Raw genomic sequence first — 9,912 nt, 5'->3', positions numbered from 1 at the left:
TAGCTTATTGATATAACTTTGATTGTATCTGCTTCTTAACCTTCCTCTCTTCTTTCCCTCTCTCTTCACCCCTTCTTTGTTCTCTTTCTCTTCATCTCACTGATAGTTATGTATAAGTATCACACAGTAATTGTTAGTCAGAATTTACCTACAGGTACAAGGTTCCTATGCCAAAGCCCATGAACCTTTTGTCTGCTCCCCAAGTTAAATTTCCCAAACTTACTTATCTGCAGTTCACCACATTCACTGTCATGAGTACTTGGCACATGGTATGGTTCTTATATTTTGTGGAGCTCTTAGGAACCTTGTATTTACACTTCATTAAACACACAAGTGGTTTCCAAAAGTCTCGTGAACTGAGCAAAACCTTTTTGATTTCTCATTTTACTCAACCTTTTCAGAAGGAAATGTGAAACACATACACACTTGTCTCCAGATAGGTTATCTGCTTGCCTAAGTTAGTCCCACCTCCACTTCCTTATGCCCACATCTGTACTGATATGCTCTGCCACTACAACGATGAAACAAAAGAATCCCACTCTTCAGACGAAGTAGCCTCTAGAGAGAATCCCTGTAGAACATTGATGTCTCAAACTTGTGCCGGCGTCCTTCACCACAAGTCCTCAGGCACTGTTACAGTCAGTCATATTATCCTCCCTCTGTTCTTGGCTAAGGACTTGTTAGGATGAATGAAACCCCACCTTTCCTTCTTCCCAAGCTATTCCTCTTTTTTCCAAATAAAGCAGAACAGACATGAACCTGAGCTTCCTTTTGGCAGATCCCAACACATTCCAGGATGGCAGAGTCTAATTTCCTGTGTGAGTGATCAACGTTGTATGCCTGGTGGTCTCAGACATAGTTGAAAGGACTTGTTGCTCAGTTTGGGTACACAAAATGTGTTTTCTTCCTAGAGTAGGACATTGGAACTTGACCTGTGGCTCTTTAATAACCAGTTTCAGTCCACCTGTCAGAGGCTTTCAGCAAGCAAAGAGAGGCTGTGCGGTATGGAGGCCCTGGCTTCAGCTATGTAGTACAGAGACCCTGGCTTCGGGCTGCTGGTCCCACCTACACTCACTCATCTCTGAGAAGGAGTCTGGCACTGTCCAGGTGCAGAGGAGGCTGTCGGGGATGTGGGATTTGGAAGAAGGGAACTATCCTCCTTAGAGATAAAAATCTCTATAGGCCAATTATGCTATGCTTGTCAGGCTTCTGTAACTTTTGTTCCTTATATTACTCTGTCTTAAAAAAGAACAAAAAAACAAAAAACAAGCAACTCAACTTTGCCCCTCTACCTGGGAATTTCTTTAAAGCCATTCCGGTCATTGAATTCTCATCTACATTTGAGACTTTCAAATGGCAATTAGACTTCACTAAACTGGAACATGAGAAGAGAATCTAAAGTACCATTTCCCCTTAGAGGCATCCCTCTGATTTTGTTAAAGGTGCACTTTAAGGACTTTGTTTCTTGCCCATCCTTTAAATAATGAGTTAACATCCTTACAACTAGAATGTTTAACCCAGTATGTTTAGTCATGCAAGACACATTCAGGCAATGTGTCCTGTACCATGACAATTCAGTTCTGTAGGACATACTTCCCAATATTTTCTTCATAACCAAGGGAAACATTCTGAGAAACCTTTAACCCTTTGGAGCCACTATTTAAAGTCTCCTTTTTAAACAGATACTATGGAGTTATTGTCCTTTTATAAACCTAGAAGTCTACTTTTGTGTTCTACAAATACTCCAGAAATTTACTACTCACTACAAAATCAATGCTGAAATAAAGACAGACACACAGAAGCACACACAGAAGAGAGAGAGAGAGAGAGAGAGAGAGAGAGAGAGAGAGAGAGAGAGAGAGAAATATTTTCTCATGAATCTCCCCCATTTTAATCATATAGTGTCTGCATTGGGTACTAGGGAGGTGGCCCAGTAGCCCAGTGGTTAAAAGCACTGACTTCTCTTTCAGAAAATCTGAGTTTAATTTCCAGCAGACACATGGCAGCTGACAGCTATGTATACAACTTCAGTCCCAGGGTTCTTGATTCTCTCTTATGACCTCCATAGGCATTGTATGCACATGGTACATATGAGTAGGTACAAACAAGCAAATACCCATAATTATAAAAATAATTCTTTAAAATAAAACAAAACAAACCTTAAATAAAAAAGAATTAAAATAGACGTGGCTGCTGTGTCACTTATGCATCAGTAGGTGGCAGAGAGGAGAGGAATATGTCTATGTTCAATGTTCTAACCTGTGAACATCTAAATAATTAGTATCCTAACATTCCTTGAAAACAGCAAGCCTGAGACAACCATCAGTTCTACACCAGGGGGCTTGGACAGGGAGCTAGCCTGGTGCTGAGCAGGCCCTGGTGGCTCCCAGGACTAGGAACAAGCCTGAAACTAGAAGAGCCCAGCCAGGTACTAAAGGCCCCAGGTGAACCCAAGACAGGTGACTCGAAAATGAGGCCACTTGGGAGGATGAAGTGAAAACCAAATTCTAGATAAACACCAGACTAGTGCCATGGAGTCTGGACAGGGAGCTAGCCTGAGACAACCATCAGTCAGGTGCTGTGCAGGCCTGGAAGGGAAGACCACGCCCACTACCTGGCAACATAATGAACAAGCTGGACATAGTACTCCTGAGACCGCTTCTGAGATTAACCTGACCCCAGCTCAAAGACTCCAGCTGCTCTAGAAGGAGCAAGAAAATGGTAAAGAAATGAAAGAGAAACAGAAATAGAACAGAAGAATGTGGGCACAATGATGAGAGGCAGAAATGGAGACTCAGGGGTAATGAGGAACAGCCTGATTTGAGGAGACAGGTAATTGTCCAGGGACATGTTGAAGTCTGGGGTCTGTGCAAAACTGGCCCCACCCTCACCTGGGCATTGGATCCCCTATGGGCATAAAAGCAGGGGAGTTGATCCTTCCCTTAGACAGCGGCAGTACTGGAGAGAGTGGCCCACACACTGCTGGAGTTCTAGGAGTGTCAGCCCCAAGGATATGGGGGGGGGAGACCTTGCCCTATCACACATCTCCAGTGCAAGGGCATGGACAAAGGATAAGTGCCCTCCTCCTTCTACCCAGTCCCCACTCACCACCTAAAGCAGGCAGAAGACCTGGCCCTGGGATCATGACAGCAGGAGAACTATCCCTGCCCAACTCCAGCAGCTGCTCTCAGGAGAGCAGGTCTTGCACCTCACTTTGGCAGAACAGTAGAGCTGAGCGTGACGAGAGGCATAGGTGAGCTTCTGAGGGTGGGAACACACACCTGGCCCCTACATTTGTCTGCCATCAAGTTACACAGTAAAGGGAGAGATGACCCTGAGGTCATCAGAGAAGGAGAGCTGACCCTGCTGCTCACCTCCTGCAACACGAGGAAGAGCAAGCCCTGCACCTCTCACCTCAGTAGCATAGTAGAACTGGCTCTGGATGTGGAGGTTGTGGGGGAGCCTACAGGTGTGAGTGTGGAAAAGCTGGCCCTGCCTATTGTCTGCTATGCAGCAACATCTGTGAGGGAGAAACCTTCTCCCCTCCCCTTTGCCCTCACCATTTGCAGTGGGAAGGAGAGTTGGCCCAGATTATAGTCATAATAGCCGGAGAGCTGGCCCTGCCCCTCACCAGCTGCAGCACTCAGGAGAGCAGGCCCTGCACCTCATGTGGGCAGCACAAAGAGCTGACTCTGATGGTACGGACTCAGATAAACTGGCACTGAGAGTATAAGCGTGGAAGAGTTGTCCCCACAACTTGTCTCCTGTACATTTACATGGGTGAGAGACAGATGCCACCACCCCACACATCTGCTCACCCCTTGTCACCAATGGTGGCAGGCTAGCTGGCCCTAAGGTCATAAAAGCAGGAGAGAAGTCCCTGGCTCTCACCTGCTACAGTAGTCGAATGCAAGCCCTGCACCTCCCATCAGCACTGTAGAGTAGGGCATGGATGTGGGAGCTGCAGGTGAGCCAGCCCTGAGGGCATGAGTGTGAGAGAGGTGTGCCTGCCTATTGTTTGCTGGACAGCAGCCTGGGCCAGGGAGAGACACCCTCCTCCCCTCCCTCATCCCTCATCATGCTATCTAGTGTAGTCATGAGAGCTGGCCGTGTCCCTCTCTGGCTGCAACACTCAGCAGAATGGGTCCTTCACCTCACCTGGGCAAAAGGGTAAAGTTGACCCTGGTAGTGGAGGCATCCGCTGAGCTGGGCTGAAGGCATGAGAACAGGAAATTCTATGGTGTGACCAACTCAAATACCTCTTAGGCCCATGTTTAGGGCTTTGAACTGCCTCACCCCAACATCCACTCCATTGATAATTTGCTAGAGTACATAAAAAGGGCCAGTCTTACAGACCCAAAACGATAATATCTCCAAGAATTAGGCCAAGAACAGGATATCTGAGAAGAGTCCCAGTGAAGTTCCAGTATCAATAGAGTAGCCGAAGCCAGAGGCCTCATACCAGATCAATGAGTCACTGCAATGGACAAAACAAAGAAGTAAAACAATCAAAGAAGTGTGGACTAAAGGGCATACTATCGGACATGCTTTGACACACTACAGCTTCCACAATAAGATTTTCTTTTTATTCTGTTGATGGGAAAGTCACAAGGCTGGAGGAAGGATATGAGGGGAGAGGGACATGAATGGGATTGGGGTGCATGGTGTGAAATTCACAAAGAACCTGTAAACTGTTTAAAAAAAGAATTGCTACATTGCCTCTTAAGTGCATGTCTAACCTAGGCTACTTGTGCAATTTTTCCAAAACATAATTTTGCTAATGAAATCTACAATAACTATGAATAAGGATTTCTTTCACCTCGAGCTTTCTCTGGTATTGTCATTGTCAATCTTTTACATTTTAGTTACTCTGATGGAGCCACAGTATGGTGAGATTGTGAAATGTCATGTATTTCTCACACACAAATGACTACATATTTTCTAGTACTTATTTGCTGTTTAGGGATCCCACTCTCTATGTTTGATATTTCACACATTTTATATTGGTTTCTCTCTCTCTTTTTTAAATGAATTTATTTACTTATATAGCTCAACAAGTGTTGTTGCTTTGCATAGAAAAACATTTTTTCCTACACTCTGACTTTCTTTGCAAATCCTATGTGTGTCTTTGATCAGTTGGTCACTTAACTTTTGTACAGTTCTGTACATTGCTCTTTCCATGAAGCAACTGTTTTCTTCATCCTCACTTAGATATCTTTATCTACCTCCAGTCATGAAGTTGACCTTCAATGTGACCCTTTTGGAGTTTGACTGTTTTACAGTTCATAATTAGATAACTGATCTATATCTATTTTTGAAAGTTTGATTTATTTTTGTCAGTGTGGATAACAATTTGACCTAATACTCATCATTGAAATTGAATATACAGAGTTTGTATCTCAATTATTTCCCCTAATGTATTTGGTTATTTATTGCTGTAGGAAAACAATGTTGCCTTTATTACTGTAGCTTAAAATAAATCTTCCTTTCTCACAGCATTAATCCTCCAACCTGCGATTACATGTTTTCAGATTTTTTATTTTACTTTGAATTTAATTTTAAAATGGGATAAGAAATTAAAAGAAAATTTCCCAAAGATTTAAATTGATCTTCATTGAATTAAAAAATAAATTTAAGTATATTAAGATTTAGATGAAAAATATCCCCCCAAATTCATGTGTGAAAATTTGCTTTGTCTCTAGCTAGTGACAGGACTACTAAGAAATGAATGTGTCAAAGTATACTAACCTGTTAGTAGTAAACCTAGTTGGAGACAAATGGAGACTGGAGACTCCTCCCTTTCCCTCCCCTCCCCTCCCCTCTCTCCTCTCCTCTCCTTTCTCCTCCCTTCCCTTCTCCTCTCTCCTTTTCTCCCCTCCCCTTCTCCTCTCTCCTTTTCTCCCCTCCCCTCCCCTCCCCTCCCCTCCTCTCCTCTCCCCTCCTCTCCTCTCCTCTTCTCCTCTTCCCTCCTCTCTTCTCCACTCTTCCAATCCTCTCCCTCCTCTCCTCTCCTCTCCTCTCCTCTCCTCTCCTCTCCTCTCCTCTTCTCTTCTCTTCTCTTCTCCCTGTCTTCATTTATCCCTTTATCTAGTTGAGAATGCTCCCCAACTAGACACATTCTTCTCTTTGTTTAATATCTGTCAGTATTTAGTTTTGTATATGGATGCACTGTAGTTTATAAGATTTTTAAAATATATCTCAAACTTTTTAAATTTTGCTTTAAATTATACCTTACAATATATAGGCTATATTTGATCTTTGTATATTAAATAAGTGCACAGAAAATATTTTTATGATGCCTGCTTTCATTTCCTCCTTATATATTTAGTAAAAGTCATGAAAGAATTTACCTGGTCTGAAGTGGTCTATGAGGAAAAATTCTTACATACTGTTTGAGTTTGTTTCCTATTGCTGTGGTACATCCACAACCAAAAGCAACTTGTGGACAGGATTTATCTTAGTTCACAGCTTTTACTCTATCATCCACAAGAGTCAGAAAATCAGTTCAAGGAGTTGTCTATAGACCAAAATGATTGCGGCATTTTCTCAAATGAGATTTTCTCTTCCAAGATATTCCTAGTATGTCTACACACACACACACACACACACACACACACACACACACACACACACACACACATATGCAGGAACACAAACAGGAACACATGCAGGCACACACACACATGCATGCACGCATGCACATGCACCACTTAAATGCCCTAACATAAAAAATTCTTTCATTTCTTTCTCTTTCCATTTTAATAAATGTCTTAGGGTTTTATTGTGTGTCTCTCTGAAAAGATACCATGACCACAGAAATTCTTATAAATAATATTTAGTTGGGTCTGGTTTACAGTTTTAGATGTTTAATCATTAACGGCACCATGCAGGCAGACATGATGCTTCAAATCCTCATCTATAGGCAGCAAAGGAGACTGTGTATGCCGCTGGGCATAGCTTGAGCATATAAGACCTCAAAGCCCACCTCCACAATGACGCACTTCCTCTAAGAAGGCCACACCTCTTCACAGTGCTACTTCTTATGGCCAAACATTGAAACACACGAATCTATGGGGGGGGGGTCAGACCTATACAAACCACCACAATAAATCAATTTTTTTCTGAAAAAGTTGTCTACTTCTAGAACCATTGAGATAACTGGGAAGGTAATGTACTTACTATCAAGCCTTATGACATAAATTTGAGCCCTGGGACCTATATAGTGGAAGGAGAAAAACAAGTTGTCATCTGATCTCCATACATTTGCTGTATCATGTACATATGTGCCTCAATAATTAAAAAGTTATATAAATGTGTCCTCATTGAGAGAATAATTCTATGTTCAAGGACTACTTTATGTTCCCTATCTCCCGTTCATTTATTTCCTGTTGAAAATTATAATGCTGTCTCTAGTGCTTTGGAGGTCAGTTGTCTACGTAAAACTTCCTATGCCTGGAGCTTTCAAGGAGTATGGAGGGGTTATCTACTGTGTGCTCCTCTTTTAGGTCAGACAGACTGTCAAAGTGACTTCTGTCACAGACTTCTTGTGATCCCACACCACTCCTCTATGCTATGGCCAAGGTAGAAGTGAGAATGGGAGTTGTGGAGAGTCTCTCAGCTTCAGATACTCTTATCACACTTTTGCCTTGCTCTCCACCATTCCTGCTGCTCACGGTTTATTCTGAGATCAGAATGGTTTCCTATACTTGCATTCTTCAGTGCAGTGGTTCTTAACATTTAAGTTTTCTCAGATTTCTTCTACACAAGCAGCATTGAGTATTCATGAGAAAGTCTCTGCTTATCGACAGGTTGTCTACTTATTCTCAGTATCTGCAATCTTGCCAGTGACTCTCGTGAGCACATGTTTAAGCTTCCCTGAAATATCTATGTCCCTGAGTTTTGATTCTTTACTGTGAGCTGCTGTAGCTTTGGTTGCCATGTCTCTGTCTTGTGAACCATAGTAAATTATCAACCATGCACCTGTATCAATGCATGAAGAATACCTCACTGCTCTTTATTACAGTAGCATTCACAATGGTTACATGTATTTCTGTAACAAAATTTTAGGATTAGATCAATTTTAATGTAAACTATAAATGACAGTATGAGGAATATATAGCCATGAATTATTTATAGTTTTTTATATATTTTGATTTTCAGACATATTTGTGAATTACTGTTTTGTTGGCACGAGTGTATATGGCATGGAGGTTGGAAGAGTGCACAAGATACTCTAGAACTGGAAATATAAACAGTTGTAAACTGCTGTGAGGTTTAGGGGAACTGAACTCAGGTTTTCTACAAGTGAAGTAAGTGCTTTTAAGAGCTCAACCATCCCTGCAGCCCTCAAACCCTCAAACTTTAAAGCCAGAGCTTCTGTGACATGTTAACAAATGCAAGAATCTCAGTCATCTGAGGAGATGAAGGCACGAAGGCAGGGAAGGAAGGACAGTCCTGTGATTTCTTGAAATGACAAGACCCACTTCTATTTTCTCTCCTCCTTCTCCTTCCCTATACCCTGTTCAGTAATTTAATTACTCTGTTTTAACATACAAGTGTTTACATCAAAGGCAAGATGTATGTCCAGAATACCCCAGCCCATTAAAGTTACAGAGAATGAATAAGCTTAATTACCTGCTCTTAAGATGAGATTGCAGAAAGTTATTAAGTGGGGCCTTGGCCACTTTCTGTACTGCATGGCAACTCTTCTGCTTTCTTAAAATCAATATTAAAGTCACTATCTCTATGTTCACTTCCAAAAAATATTCTTTATGAGGTCAGGTCTGGCTTTGATGCTTTTTCTAGTCAGTTGTTCCTCCCTTGTTTATCTGCTTTCCAGTTTTTCAGAACAAAAATTATTTTCTGAAATTAGATTGCTCTAATATTTTTGATGATACTCCACACATGCACAATAATTTTCCTATCTAATTGTTCATATATGGTCCATAAAAATATGTCGGCTTTTTATTGCTTTTAATGCTACTGTGCACAAATAGCTTGTGACTAGATCTCAGGAAAGACTTTAGTTGATGTTTATTTACTGATTTCGCTCAGAATGCAGATTATACTAGGTCCTATACACAGAAATGCTTAATCTGTTTGGACAGCAATATTCTCATATTATATCAGAATATTGTGCATCAAAAATGTGCTAGAGGAGGTTAAATACATCATGTATCACTGAGAGAAAAGCTTCAAGAATGAAATGTATTTGACTCCTCACAGTACTATTTCATTACCAATGCTGTATCACAATATTTTCCAAAGCACAAATAAATAGTGTTTTTAGTATAAGATTTTAAAATGTTAATTTTAATAAAATTTAATAAGAAGTAAAATGTTAATAATAAGAATATACATAAAAACAATAAAATGTTTGTTTTGTGTCAATTACACATTCTTAGCCACTCAGGATTCATCAAAGGTTAGAAATATCATAGGCAATCAATATATCTAATAAATGTAGCAGAGTGGACATCTAAGCTTATATAGTATATAAGAGATGATCTTGTAAAAGATAACTGAGTGTTAATCATGTACCCCTACTCCAGAACTCTTAAGAGTATCATACCATTTGCTGTTAGCTCAAGAAAATGTCAAAACTGAAAGTACAAATTCAATTTAATGAGTATAGCTTTTGAAATGTCATGAAGTAATGTTGGGGTTGATAACGTACCAGAGCTTTAAAAGTGTGGTTGAGTAATGATGACAGTGACGTTGAATTCTGCTGAACACATTGCTGTGACATAAAAACACACCCACGCCATACACCCACCATCCCCACTCAGACTCCTGCATAACACCGTGAACACATTCTTTCCTCACCTTCCCTGTTGCCATGGAAGTACTGGTTTCAACTGAGCTGGGAGGAGAACAAAGAAGAAAAACTATCTTCTCATCAATGTTCAGGAG

The 9,912-nt window shown here is 41.1% G+C and overlaps 1 non-coding gene across 1 annotated transcript; it reads left to right on the top strand.

Annotated features, from left to right (window-relative positions):
• Positions 1-2,159: 2,159 nt before the first annotated feature.
• On the top strand, positions 2,160-2,293 carry LOC120102713 (small nucleolar RNA SNORA17). The gene has a single exon (XR_015687390.1). It is a non-coding gene; the product is annotated as a small nucleolar RNA SNORA17 (small nucleolar RNA).
• Positions 2,294-9,912: the final 7,619 nt, after the last annotated feature.

The sequence above is a fragment of the Rattus norvegicus genome, chromosome 4 (assembly GCF_021556685.1).
Source record: "Rattus norvegicus strain SHRSP/BbbUtx chromosome 4, alternate assembly SHRSP_T2T, whole genome shotgun sequence".
NCBI lineage: Eukaryota > Metazoa > Chordata > Mammalia > Rodentia > Muridae > Rattus > Rattus norvegicus.
Note: the sequence above shows the minus strand (reverse complement) of the source record. Positions and strands in the feature narration are given on the sequence as shown.